Raw genomic sequence first — 15741 nt, forward strand, 5'->3', positions numbered from 1 at the left:
ATCGATTTCGAACTCTATTATATCTATTAAACTTGTATGCTCACCTTTACACTATGTGTATTGACTTTTACTTTAACGTATGTGACAGGTGCTTACGATGCTTATTTGCTTACTTTGCTGTGAAATCGAGGCTAGGAAAGACCTAGGTCAACAATAAACAATTGTCTGTAATAAAAATCTGAGTTGTCAGAACAGAACAATTTGACTAGATCTTTTCTGTAATAATTGTATTATCTTTTATGACATGGTATGGGATGTGTTGTTTTAAATAATTGGTAATTATAGTTGTTATGGAAACTTCTGGACAATCTGTTTCGCTCAGTGCCGCGCCCCGATGTTCCCGCCATCATTTGGGGCGTGACAGATTGGTATCAGAGCCATAACTATAGGGAATTAGGCAAGACACGACCTAGTCCGGGTCGGTGTCTTAGAAACGACCTAGTCTATAGTTAGGTACCAACAGGCCGACTTGTACGTACCCTGTAGGGGTGATGTACGAGCATACTTGCTATTTCTCGCTATTCTCGCGCACGCTACACTATCACTGCACTCTATTATTTCAAAATGAACTGGTAATTAGGTCGAGACCAGGTGTGAAAACTGCAAACTCTCGACTAAATTGCTCGTTCAACCTGCATTTTTATCTATAAACACGAGAATTTGAGTTGAATCAGGAGTGAAATCCATACTTTAACGCAGATATTCGTCGCTATTTTATCAAAACAGGAGCAAAGTTGATGAGATAAGGGTGAAACCCGAACCTTAATGACTTGTTCCGACCCCTAATTTTTGTTTTACAAAACTGTCACCAAAGTTTCGACGGACTCCAACAACTTGAAATCACACCGTAACTGGAAGGATGCGTGCCATTCGTCCACATTCGAGACGAGAGCATAGTCCCGAAGGCTGAAGTGTGTACAAAAGGTTCTTGTGAATAGTTGAATCACTTTGATTAGTCAACGTCTAACTAGCCGCAGACAATCTATTTCTCGATTTTAATGAGTTTCGATTTTGAGCTCGCTACTGCCGACCCTGATATTTGCCATTTTATGGATTTTGTGTGTTTTATGTGCCTTTACCTATTTATGTGTTACGAGTTTTGGTGATTTGTTCGCTTTCGCCTTTCGCTTTGATCGACACACACGACTCGCACTGCATCTCTATCTCAAAACGCTGACAAATCGCTAATTGTGATCGACTATATGCTAGGTTATACGCTTATACTATACTACTCGCTATATTATTCGCGATCGCTATTCTCGAACGCTCGCAAACTTGGAATGATAGGTTTCTGTATTCTGACTGCTTCCCGTGATTATATGCTTATGTGCTTCTATGCCTTACGTGCTTATGTGCTACTGTGCTTATGTGATTTTCTGGCTGTGTAACTATGTGGTTAAGTAATTATACGTGTTCTTGAGTTTAGTAGTATTAGGCTTGTGGGGTGAGATTCGATTATGTTGTGTTGAGTCCTGTGGCGATGTCTGTTGCAGACAATGTCGTCATCTGGATCTCGCGCCACCCGAGACGCTCGCCGAAAGCAAGCAGACAAACGCCTCGCTGCCATGATTACTAAGCAAATGGCAAAGGTTGTACCTCAAGTCATGAGTGAACTGTACGAAAACATGAGTAAATCGTCTGAGGAATCCAGAGCTGAAACCCCCAAAGCTGCTTTCAGCTTCAAGCAGTTCAAGGCATGCGGACCGAAAGAGTTCACCGGCGAAGATGTCCCTACAGCTTTATTTCAATGGTTTGACTCGATCGAGGTCACCCTGCGTCAGAGTGGATGTCCTGACAATCTCCGCACTCTGAATGCTACCGGCGTTTTCCAGTCCCGCGCTCTAGACTGGTGGACTGCCGAGAGGAACAAGCACGAAAATAATGCAGCCTACGGTCTGTCATGGGACGAGTTGAAGAACGTTATGCTCGATGAGTTCTGCCCTCCCCATGAGCGCCAAAAGCTGGATGATGAATTATGGCACATCAAGCAGAAAGATGGTGACAATGCTGCCCTGACTGCTCGCTTCAAGCAGCTCAGCATTATCTGTTCCGACCAGGTGAAGACTATTGACATGACAATCAAGAAGTACATCCGCGCTCTGCCGGATTGTATTGCAGATTTTGTGCATGCTTCAAAACCAGCAACGATCGAAGAAACTTACTTGCTTGCCGCTGAAATCAACGACAAGCGAGTAAAAGCTAGTTTTTGGGATAAAGCTTCAAAGAACCTGCACCAAGCTACCACTGCCGCACCAACTGCCGACACCACCGCCACCGCATCGCAGCCATCAAAGTCCTCTTGTTGCAAGAGGAAGAACAATAACAGCAGCTCCAGCAAAAAGAACTGTGCTGTCACTACCGCTGCTCCACTTCAAGCGGTTCCAGCTCAGCAACAACAACAACACCGATCAGCTCCAGCTCCAATCACCTATGCGCCGCCCGCAAAGCGTGCGTATACTGGTCCCCACCCTGCCTGCCCGATATGTACTAATCATCACCCGGTGGGTCTAGCCTGCCGTTTCTGTGTGCATTGCAACATGTACAGCCACTTCACCGCAAACTGCCGTACTAGTCCCCGCCAAGCACCAACTCAAGCTACTGCTCATCAAGCTCTGCTCCCAGCCCCTCAAGGCCAACAAGCGGCTCAGGCACCCGCGGTCAACGCCAGAGTCTGCTTCGCGTGTGGTGATCTCAACCACTTCACGAACATGTGCCTGAACAGGGTTGTGAAACAAGAGCCCCAACAGCAGCAGCAACAGCCTCAACAGCAACAACAGCAAGCAGCACGCGCCAGAACTTTCAACATCAATGCGCGCCAAGCATAAACCGACAACAACGTGGTCAATGGTACGTTTCTTGTAAACGGTATTTATGCTTCGTGTTTGTTTGATACTGGAGCCGATAACTGTTTTGTGTCGTTTGAATTCGAGAAGCTCCTTAATCGTAAGCGCTCCTATCTCCCCTCGACGTTCGATGTCGAAGTCGCCACCGGAAGAACTGTCCCCGTCAATTCTGTTCTTCGTGATTGTATCTTGAACCAACAATCACATCTTCCTGATTGATCTTATTTCGATGCAGCTCGGAAGTATTGACATCATAGTAGGCATGGACTTTCTTCGTGAAAACCATGCTGAAGTTGTGTGCTTTGATAAGATGATTCGATTCGCTCTCGCTAACGGTGATTTATTATGTGTTTATGGCGAAACTCCTTCGAAGGGTCTCAAGCTCATGTCGTGTGTCCAAGCTAGTTAGTATCTCCGCAAGGAATACAGAGCTTTCTTGGCTATCATCGTAGTAGCGGAGAAGGAAAAGAAAGGTAGTCCGGGAATAAGCGATGTCCCCATTGTGTGTGAATTTCCGAATGTATTCCCCGAAGATCTTCCAGGTCTGCCGCCAAGTCATGATATCGACTTTCGTATCGACCTCATTCCTGGAGCCAACCCTGTTGCTAAAGCTCCTTATCGACTCGCTCCGTCCGAAATGCGTGAACTCTCGAGTCAGCTCCAGGAATTACTTGATAAAGGCTTTATTCGCCCGAGTACCTCTCCATGGGGTGCACCAGTCCTTTTCGTCAAAAAGAAGGATGGGTCGTTCAGGATGTGCATCGACTATCGGGAGTTGAATAAGTTGACAATCAAGAATCGCTATCCCCTGCCTCGGATTGATGATTTGTTTGATCAGCTACAAGGTACTACATGTTTCTCGAAGATCGATCTACGATCAGGCTATCACCAACTACGCATCCAAGAGGAAGATATACCCAAAACCGCTTTTCGCACTCGATACGGCCACTATGAGTTCGTTGTTATGCCTTTTGGTTTAACTAACGCACTCGCGGTTTTTATGGATCTGATAAATCGGGTGTGTAAACCATTTCTTGACCGCTTCGTCATCGTGTTTATCGATGATATCCTGATCTATTCCAAGTCGAAAGCCGAACACGCGCAACATCTACATTTGGTTCTCGAGCTACTCCAAGGGAATCGACTCTATGCCAAGTTCTCCAAGTGCGAATTTTGGCTGGAGGAGGTTCAATTCCTCGGTCATATCGTCAATAGTCAAGGTATTCATGTCGATCCCGCGAAGATTGAAGCAGTTAAGAGTTGGGTCACACCAAAGAACCCGTCTGAAGTCCGTTCTTTCCTCGGACTAGCGGGCTACTATCGTCGATTTATCGAAGTATTCTCTAAAATCGCTGTGCCACTTACCGCTCTCACTCACAAAGACAAGCCTTTTGTTTGGGGAACTGAACAAGAGTCTGCCTTCCAAACCCTCAAGCATATGCTTTGCAACGCTCCTATTCTCACATTACCCGACAGAAACGACGACTTTATCGTCTATTGCGATGCCTCGAACCTTGGTCTTGGCTGTGTTCTTATGCAACGAGACAAGGTTATCGCTTACGCGTCTCGTCAGATCAAGATCCACGAGAAGAACTATACAACCCATGACCTCGAGCTAGGCGCAGTTGTTTTTGCGTTGAAGATTTGGCGACACTACCTTTATGGTACCAAGTGTACGATCTTCACCGATCATAGGAGCCTATAATATATCTTTAACCAGAGAGAACTTAATTTGCGTCAACGCCGATGGGTAGAACTTCTCAAAGATTACAACTGTGAGATTCGTTACCATCCAGGCAAAGCAAATGTCGTTGCCGACGCACTCAGCAGACGAAGCTATCTGCATAGCATTCCCAACATTCCCGCCCAGCATCATCTGGAAACCCTCATTCGCGAAGCCCAGCATGCGTGTTTTACCGAACGTACTCTGAAGAAGGAAAGAATCCACCACGATGGAGCCCATCTTGTTAATAAGTCGAATGGGATATTCCATTATCTGGACCGAATTTGGATCCCTAAGAGGACCGATTTGTGACCGATTCTGATGAACGAAGCCCATAAATCCCGGTATTCTATTCATCCCGGTGCAGATAAGATGTACCAGGACCTTCGCTACAAGTACTGGTGGTCGAGGCATGAAGAGGGATATCGCTCTCTACGTTGGAAATTGCCTGACTTGCTCGAAAGTTAAGGCTGAACATCACTCGAACAACCCCCGATCCCTATATGGAAGTGGGAGAGTATAGCCATGGTCTTCATAACCAAACTCCCGCGTACGCCATCAGGTCACGACAGCATTTGGGTTGTCGTTGACTGTTTGACCAAATCTGCTCACTTTCTACCAATACGGGAAGACTACAAGGTAGAACGATTAGCTCGAATCTACACCGATGAGATCATTTGTAGTCATGGGACGCCTCGCGACATCATCTCTGACCGTGATGCTCGGTTTACCTCGCGACTGTGGGAAACGTTTCAAGCGGCCCTCGGTACTACGCTTAATCTGAGTATCGCGTTCCATCCTCAAACCGACGGTCAGACTGAGAGAACGAGTCGTACCCTTGAAGAGATGCTCCGTTAGTGTGTCATAGATTTCGGTGGTAATTGAGACGCTTACCTGCCGTTAGTTGAATTCTCGTATAATAACAATTATCATTCCAGCATTCAAATGGCACCGTTTGAGGCTTTATACGGAAGACGATGTCGAGCGCCTATTGTATGGCACGAGATCGGGCACTCGCAATTAACCAGTCCTGAGCTATTGCAAGAAATGACTGATAAAGTCCTTAAAATTCGAGACAATCTGCTGAAAGCTCGGAGTCGTCAGAAAAGTTACGCCGATAGACGACGCAAGCCCCTTGAATTTGACGTTGGCGACTACGTACTCCTAAAGGTATCACCTTGGAAGGGTGTTATAACAACCCTCGGTAAAACCGACACCTATCATAATAAATCCGACACCCTAATATATTTTTAAATATAGCAATATGTCATTATATGTACCCCGTATGTGAAAACCGAGCCCCGAAAATAGATTATACTATATAAAATAAATAAAAACAAAAAATTGTTAAGCTGAGGCGGGCCGCGTAGGGCCTCACCTCAAGTTCATGCGGGCCGCGCGAATAGGAAAACCTGATATCGTCAAAACCATAAGCCCAAGTGGGCCGCGTACATGTTTGGTTTAGTTGATGCGGGCCGCGAGTGCCCAGAATTGTGGCACAGCCCGGTGCGGCCACGTGTCCAACGCGTGTCGAACCTAGTATGTGATCGGACCAAGCTACGCATTGACCAGAGGTCAACGCGGGCCGCGTAGACCCGGCCCAAACCCCACGCGGGCCGCGAGGAAGTCCAATTACAGCCCTATAAAAGGAGGCAACGGGCCTTCAGTCCGTTTCGCTCAAATTCCTTTCTGTCTCTCTAACTTTTAAATAGTGGGCCTTATACCCGAGTCCAATACCCCCTAAATTAGCGAGGTTCTGCTCTGTTGTAAGTATTATAACCCCTGGATACGTATTAGGTACTCTGCCCGATTGATCTAGGGTTCCATAACGGCTGTCGTGGTTCTGCCCGACGTAGTCGTTGGAATGCCGTCTCGGGGAGGGTATTACTAATGTTAAAATGAGTTATTATACTAACACATGTGCATTTGTGTAAATTATAGATATTCACCAGGAAATCATAAAGGAAAACCCTAAAATAGCAATGTGAGTAATCTCCTTTTTGTTAACAGTTTTTACAAAACCTTAACCTTTTTACAATGCAATTTAGCAGTGATTGAGTCTTTGTAATTCTACAATTACTGCCGGTATGTTGGGGTTTTGTATACAAAATTGGAGTAACGTTACCATTGGACGACGAGTTAGCCAATGTGTAATATGACCCTCAGTCAGACTTGACACTACTGAATGAGTAATTGGGTAGATATAAACATTGTAATCGCCCTCAATACTGTTTAAGTTAAATTAATAATTCTTGATTAAACTGAGATTCATTCACCAGTATTTTCCACTGACAAAACCTTTTTAAAACGCGTTTCAGGTAACAAAATGTGAAAGCCAAACTAGAAGCCAGCTGGACAGCACTGAAGGCTTGGAAAAGTGGCTATAAAAGTTACCTAAATAAAAGAAAGCGTTTATTTCAATAAAGTGGGATTTATCCCTGTAATTCAGTGTGTAATTAAAACTTGGGTTTCACCCATGTGTTTGATATTATAAAATAAGGTGGTTTACTCTGATTTAAACATTTCCTAACTACGGTCCTGATGAAATTTCCGCTGCCAAATAAATTAATAACGTGATACCACCGCAACTGGCTCACGGCCGCCCATTCCCGGGAAAAAGGGATCGGGGGTTGTGACAGGAGGTGGTATCAGAGCTATGCCACTGATTCAGCCACAGAAGTGTTCTGCTGACATTCAAAGTGTTAGGAAATAAACTATGGAAATACGTGTATAATTGTATTTCTTGCTATGTGTTATCTGACTATTTGTTAGTTTACAGTATGAGTGACCAAGGACCTTCTGACGCCTATCGTCAACTGTCTGGTTCGCCTAGGAGCGAAGGCACCTCCTCTTCTCAGCCTGCCCTCTCAGGGTATTCTGCTGACACAGAAGAAGGGATCTTTGTGTTTAAGGCTCAGTCTGAAGAGCCATTTCCTCAGAAAAAGAGGGGATGGTTCAGTAGGGGAGCGCACGAGCGTAGGAAAAGAATGAAAAAGTTGCAGGAACAGCGAGTGTTAGCCGCAGCAAAAAGAGAAACTGATGCTTATAATCAGGATATGCTCAATAGGGGTATCGCTAATATCCATATTTTAGCAACCACTGCTGCCGACCCAAACCTGGAACAAATGCTAGCACCACAACCACAAAATCCTGAGTTTTTTGGTTTTTATAAAGGAACAAGTCCTACAAATAAATAAATATATTTGACAGGTTAAGTTATTTTCTTATAGTAAGTGTATTTTTGTCATTTCACACCTTATTAACTGAGAAAACTAACTGATGTTATGCCTAGGGACTTTCCGTGAACAAAATTTCTTGATTACAACCCGGAGGAGATACCTAGGGTACCTGCACCTGATCCTCTAGACCCAAACAATTACGACCCCTGGTGGGACGATGTTAGGGACTACGTGCAACAAAACCCAATACAGGAAAATGTGCCAATGCCCAACTTAGGAGCTTACCCAGGGTTAGATCCTCAAGATCCCTACAACATTAGTGATGCATACGTTAGGGAAATTTTAGAGAATCCATACCCGTACCAGGCCCCTATGCCTCCGTATCAGGAACCCGTACCTCAGTTTCCAAACCCAGTCCTAGAACCTGCACCCCCAATGAGTGCAGAAAAGGTCCAGGAACTTAGGACTTTTGGGGAGGAAATTTTAGAAAGCAGTGATCGAATGCGACAGGTGGGAGAGCGTCTCGTCTGGAAGTACGACGAGCGCAATATGGATTTCTGGATGAATCCATATCAGTGAACGTGATAACAGGACGGTAGTAGTAATAATAATATAATAATATATGTGTGTATGTGTTAGAAAAAAAAACTACGGATGCATACTATTAGTATTGTAGCTTTACATTTCAGTCGGTACTGTAATTTTAATTTTTGTACTGGTGTGTATTGATGCATACTATATAAAAAGAGTAAAAGTCGCAATGCTCGACGCTTTTGACAAAAAAGTGCGTGTCATGTGATTGGCTATATGCAAATATTATTTGTGATATTAATATTTGGTAAATGTTTAAAATTCAGATGGCCGACGAGGGAAATCAAGAAAATCTGAATAACGATAACCAGAGTAACAATAACGTGGTTAACGAGAATCTGAACAACAATAACAACGAAAACCAAATGGATAATAGTGCCGTTCAGCATATTGTGGCACAAGGAATTATAGATGCAATGCCATTTATTATTCAAACAGTTCAAGAAGCGAATAATAAAAGTAAGCATAGCAGTAAGCGACCAACTGAACCAGAACACAGCGTGAACAATGGACTTATACTTCAAGCGCCCGTTCCCAAAAGAAGAAGAACCATGCCACATGGTTGTTCTTACAAAGAATTCTGGTCCTGCAAACCAATAGAATTCTCGGGCAATGAAGGACCCATTGCAGCTTTACGCTGGATAGAGAAAACTGAGGCAGTTCTGAAAATAAGCAAGTGTGCTGAAGAAGATAAAATAATGTTTGCTTCAAATCTGTTTAAGCCTTAGAATGGTGGAACACTATCCTCCAATCCAGAGGAAGTGATAGGGTTTATAATATGGAATGGGAAGAATTCAAGAACATGGTAGAAAGGAAATTCTGCCCTCCCAATGAAAAGAACAGATAGCAAATAAGTTCCTAAATCTTAGAATGACCGGGGTAGACAGTAAAGGTTACACTACCACATTCTTTGAATATGCTAGGATGGTACCAACCCTTGCATCACCTGAACCAGTGTTAATCTCCCGTTACATCTGGGGATTAATTGGAGAAATTAGGCATGTAGTCAAGGCAGCTAGACCTCAAACCATAGAAGAAGCTGTAGAACTAGCCAATACCTTGACAGACGAACTAATCCATACTAGGGAAGAAGATCAGAGGAAAAATTTATCCCAAAGGCTTACCCAAGAATTCCGTTCTAAGAATTTCAACCGTAGAAATGTAGGTTCTACATCTGCACCTTATTGCAAGTATTGCAAAAGGAAGCATTCTGGAAAATGCTCCATATACTGCAATTTCTGCAAAATCTCAGGTCACAAGGAAGAAGATTGCAGGAAGAAAGCCAATAGCAGGGTATGCTTCAACTGTGGGGAACCAGGTCATATCAAGACAAACTGCCCAAAATTGACCCCAGCTGCAAGTAACAAGAACCCTAGAAATGCTAGAGCATTCGTTTTAACTGCAGACGAAGCCAAGATGATCCCAGACGTCATTGTTGGTACGTTTTTAGTTAATGATATTTTTGCTAAAGTATTATTTGACTCTGGTGCAAACCAAAGTTTTACTAATACTTCGTTTTGCAAACTCCTAAATCAATCATTAACTAAACTACCACAAGAATGTCTAGTGGAAACCGCAAATGGAGAAACTGTTAGGATTTCTGAAATCTTGCAGGGAGCAAGAATAGAAATTTTTAATCAAAAATTTATTGCAAACCTTTACCCAATGAATCTGGCTGGATTTGATGTTGTGTTAGGAATGGATTGGTTAATAGCCAATAAAGCCAGTATTTTATGTGATCAAAAGACAATTCAGTTAAAATCACCAAGAGGTGAAAAGATCTCAATTAAAGGAGATAAACCTTTTAGATCCACTAAATTCATCTCTGTGATGAAAACTGCAAGTTGTATAAGAAAAGGATCTATAGTATATTTGATTTCAATAATCACTAACCCTAAAGGAAAAGAATTAAAAGATATCCCAGTAGTATCCCAATTTTCAGATGTCTTTCCAGAAGAATTGCCAGGATTACCGCCAGACAGGGAAGTTGAATTCAGAATTCACCTGTTACCAGGAACAGCACCGATTGCCAAAGCACCTTACCGTTTGGCACCCGCTGAAATGCAAGAACTGAAGAAACAATTAGACGAACTATTGGAAAAAGGATTTATACAGCCAAGTTCATCGCCTTGGGGAGCACCAATATTATTTGTCAAAAAGAAGGACGGATCGATGCGTATGTGCATTGACTACCGTGAATTGAACAAAGTCACGATTAAGAATCGGTATCCATTACCAAGAATCGATGATTTATTTGATCAACTTCAAGGAGCTCGATTTTTCTCTAAAATCGATTTAAGATCAGGATATCATCAATTAAAGGTACAGGAAGAGGATATTCCTAAAACCGCATTCAGAACGAGGTATGGTCACTATGAATTTACTGTCATGCCATTTGGTTTAACCAATGCCCCAGCCGCATTTATGGACATGATGAACCGAATATGTAAGTCATATTTGGATAAATTCATAATTGTCTTCATAGATGATATTCTCATTTACTCTAAAAGTAAAGAAGAGCATGCAAAGCACTTGCACTTACTTTTAAGTTTGTTAAGAAAAGAAAGGCTTTATGCTAAGTTTTCAAAATGCGAGTTTTGGTTAGAACAGGTGCAATTTCTCGGACATTTAGTGAATCATGAAGGAATTCATGTAGATCCAACAAAGATCGAAGCAATTACTAAATGGAAAACCCCTGAGTCACCAACTGAGGTTAGAAGTTTCTTAGGATTAGCCGGTTATTATAGAAGATTTATTCGAGATTTTTCTAGAATAGCCATTCCTTTGACTAAGTTAACCTGTAAATATGTTAAGTTTGAATGGGGACCAAAACAAGAAGAATCCTTTAGAATCCTTAAGCAAAGATTAACCCATGCACCTATATTAGCATTACCAGAAGGAAATGAAGACTTTGTAATTTACTGTGATGCTTCAAAATTAGGTTATGGATGTGTATTAATGCAACGCCAAAAGGTTATAGCTTACGCCTCTAGACAACTTAAGAGTCATGAAGGAAATTATTCAACCCATGATTTGGAATTAGGAGCCATAATTTTTGCCCTTAAGATTTGGAGACATTATCTTTATGGTAGTAAGTTTACCATATTCACTGATCATAAAAGTTTAAGATATGTTTTCGGGCAAAAAGAGTTGAATATGAGACAAAGACGTTGGATGGAATTGCTTAGTGATTATGACTGCGATATTCAGTATCATGCAGGAAAAGCCAATGTGGTGGCTGACGCTTTAAGTCGAAAATATTATGAAAAGCCAAAAAGGGTACGTTCTCTTAAATTAAATCTGCAAGTAGATTTAAACGAACAGATTAGAAAAGCACAAGAATCAGTAATCAAGGAAGATACTGAAAAATTAAAAGGAATGATTAAGGAATTAGAACAAGGAATGGATGGAATTTGGAGATTCCATAAAAAGAGAACCTGGATACCTAAATTAGGAAACTTACGTCACCGTATATTAGAAGAGGCTCATAAATCTAAATATACGATGCACCCAGGAAGTGATAAAATGTACCAGGATTTAAGGAAAAATTTCTGGTGGATAGGAATGAAAAAGGACATAGCAGCTTATGTTTCTAAATGTTTAACTTGCTCACAAGTTAAAGCTGAACACCAGAAACCCTCAGGTTTGTTACAGCAATTAGAAATGCCAGTCTGGAAATGGGAATTGATAACAATGGATTTTGTTACCAAATTACCCAAAACAAGAAAAGGTAATGATACAATCTGGGTGATTGTAGATAGGCTAACCAAATCAGCTCATTTCTTACCAATGAAGGAAACCTTTAGTATGGAACAATTAGCTAAATTCTATGTAAATGAAATCGTTTCATTACATGGTATTCCTTTATCAATTGTTTCTGATAGAGATAGCTGTTTTACTTCTCATTTTTGGTCAAGTTTTCAAAGAGCAATGGGAACCAGGCTAAACCTAAGCACCGCGTATCATCCACAAACAGACGGGCAAAGTGAAAGAACAATTCAGACGATGGAAGACATGCTTAGAGCGTGCGTAATTGATTTCGGAGGTAATTGGGACGAACACTTACCTTTGATAGAATTTTCTTATAATAACAGTTATCACACAAGTATCAATGCTGCACCATTCGAAGCACTTTATGGACGAAAGTGCAGAACCCCAGTCTGTTGGGCAGAAATTGGAGAAAAGCAACTATCTGGACCCGAGATAGTACAAGAAACAACCGATAAAATTATTCAAGTCAAGGAACGACTGAAAGCAGCACGTGATCGACAGAAGAGTTATGCTAATAACAGACGCAAACCCTTAGAATTTCAAGAAGGAGATAAAGTATTGTTAAAAGTTTCACCCTGGAAAGGAGTGGTAAGATTCATCAAAAGAGGAAAGCTAAGTCCCAGGTATATTGGACCTTTTGAAATTATCAGAAGAATAGGACCTGTAGCCTATCAGCTACAACTGCCAGAAGAAATGGCAGGAATACATGATGTATTTCATGTATCTAATCTTAAAAAGTGTTTAGCTGACGAATCACTCGTAGTACCTCTCAAAGATATAGAGGTTAATGAACAACTTAAGTTTGTGGAGAAGCCTCTACAAATTGAAGATAGGAAAATTAAGAATCTCAAACATAAAAGACTAGTTCTGGTCAAAGTGAAGTGGAACTCCAAAAGAGGACCTGAGTATACGTGGGAACTTGAATCGGAAATGAAAAAGAAATATCCACACTTGTTCCAGTAGATCTCGAGGACGAGCTCTAAAACAAGGTGGGGAGGATATAACAACCCTCGGTAAAACCGACACCTATCATAATAAATCCGACACCCTAATATATTTTTAAATATAGCAATATGTCATTATATGTACCCCGTATGTGAAAACCGAGCCCCGAAAATAGATTATACTATATAAAATAAATAAAAACAAAAAATTGTTAAGCTGAGGCGGGCCGCGTAGGGCCTCACCTCAAGTTCATGCGGGCCGCGCGAATAGGAAAACCTGATATCGTCAAAACCATAAGCCCAAGCGGGCCGCGTACATGTTTGGTTTAGTTGATGCGGGCCGCGAGTGCCCAGAATTGTGGCACAGCCCGGTGCGGCCACGTGTCCAACGCGTGTCGAACCTAGTATGTGATCGGACCAAGCTACGCATTGACCAGAGGTCAACGCGGGCCGCGTAGACCCGGCCCAAACCCCACGCGGGCCGCGAGGAAGTCCAATTACAGCCCTATAAAAGGAGGCAACGGGCCTTCAGTCCGTTTCGCTCAAATTCCTTTCTGTCTCTCTAACTTTTAAATAGTGGGCATTATACCCGAGTCCAATACCCCCTAAATTAGCGAGGTTCTGCTCTGTTGTAAGTATTATAACCCCTGGATACGTATTAGGTACTCTGCCCGATTGATCTAGGGTTCCGTAACGGCTGTCGTGGTTCTGCCCGACGTAGTCGTTGGAATGCCGTCTCGGGGAGGGTATTACTAATGTTAAAATGGGTTATTATACTAACACATGTGCATTTGTGTAAATTATAGATATTCACCAGGAAATCATAAAGGAAAACCCTAAAATAGCAATGTGAGTAATCTCCTTTTTGTTAACAGTTTTTACAAAACCTTAACCTTTTTACAATGCAATTTAGCAGTGATTGAGTCTTTGTAATTCTACAATTACTGCCGGTATGTTGGGGTTTTGTATACAAGATTGGAGTAACGTTACCATTGGACGACGAGTTAGCTAATGTGTAATATGACCCTCAGTCAGACTTGACACTACTGAATGAGTAATTGGGTAGATATAAACATTGTAATCGCCCTCAATACTGTTTAAGTTAAATTAATAATTCTTGATTAAACTGAGATTCATTCACCAGTATTTTCCACTGACAAAACCTTTTTAAAACGCGTTTCAGGTAACAAAATGTGAAAGCCAAACTAGAAGCCAGCTGGACAGCACTGAAGGCTTGGAAAAGTGGCTATAAAAGTTACCTAAATAAAAGAAAGCATTTATTTCAATAAAGTGGGATTTATCCCTGTAATTCAGTGTGTAATTAAAACTTGGGTTTCACCCATGTGTTTGATATTATAAAATAAGGTGGTTTACTCTGATTTAAACATTTCCTAACTACGGTCCTGATGAAATTTCCGCTGCCAAATAAATTAATAACGTAATACCACCGCAACTGGCTCACGGTCGCCCATTCCCGAGAAAAAGGGATCGGGGGTTGTGACAGGTGTGGTCAGATTCGACAAGAAAGGGAAACTAGCGCCTTGATATGTTGGACCTTTTAAGATTCCGGAAAGGATCGGAAAAGTCGCCTACAAACTCGAACTACCGGAGGAACTTAGTAACGTCCACCCGACTTTCCATGTTTCGAACCTCCGAAAGTGCCTGGCTGAGCATGATTTAATTGTACCTCTGGATGATCTCCAAATAAACGAAACACTACACTTTGTGGAGAAGCCTGTCGAGATCATGGATCGCCAAACCAAGCAGCTCAGACGCTCGCGCATTCCTATTGTGAAAGTCCGTTGGGAAGGAAAACGAGGCACAAAGTTCACTTGGGAACTCGAAAGCGACATGAAGGCGAAGTACCCGCAGTTGTTTGTTACGGCTTCGGCCTAATTTCGGGACGAAATTCCCTTAAGAGGGGGAGGCTGTAACACCCCGTGTTTCGAAAGTCAAAGTCAAAGTCAAAGATTGAAGTCAAAGGAAGAAAAGATCGCCAACTGCGATCTATCTCTTCTTGCTCAATTCCTGTTTTGACTTCTTTGACTCGTAGTCAGTCCATTTTATGCTTTACGTTAGTTGTATTATGTGGAGTACTTATTAAAATCGAGGTTTATTCAATATTTATCGCACATTTGATCGCTTATCGCAATCGCGCTCGCAACTCGAATTACGCAATTTGGATATTTTTTTACGTGTGTGTGTGCCTTATGTGTTACTTATGCATGTTTGTTTATGTTATGTTGTGGTGATTAATCGAAACGCAATCGAAACTCAATCGCAATTGAATCACAAACGCTAAACGCAAGTGAATTAGGATGATTGTATGTTAGATATAGTAGTTGGGATTAAAAGTAATTTGAATTGAAAACTCTATCACATCATAACGCTCGCAATCGCAATCGAAACAGCAAAACTCGTCGCACCGAACACTCGAATCAAGTGGCTGCTCGACCAAGTGACCAGCCGATCGACCAGCCGTTCGATCGAGCTACCACTCGATCGAACAGCCAGTCGACCAGGTTGTCACCCGATCGAACCACCCTTTCCACTTTGGGAAACCCTATAAATACCCCCACTTGTTACTACTTTTGGTAAGTGACATCTCTGTGCTCAAACCAACCGCACTCAAGATCCTTTTCTCCGATTTCTCTCAAATCTTGTAAGTTTTCAACCTAAATCTTGTACTT

This window comes from Helianthus annuus, chromosome 1, assembly GCF_002127325.2.
Source record: "Helianthus annuus cultivar XRQ/B chromosome 1, HanXRQr2.0-SUNRISE, whole genome shotgun sequence".
NCBI classification, from domain to species: domain Eukaryota; kingdom Viridiplantae; phylum Streptophyta; class Magnoliopsida; order Asterales; family Asteraceae; genus Helianthus; species Helianthus annuus.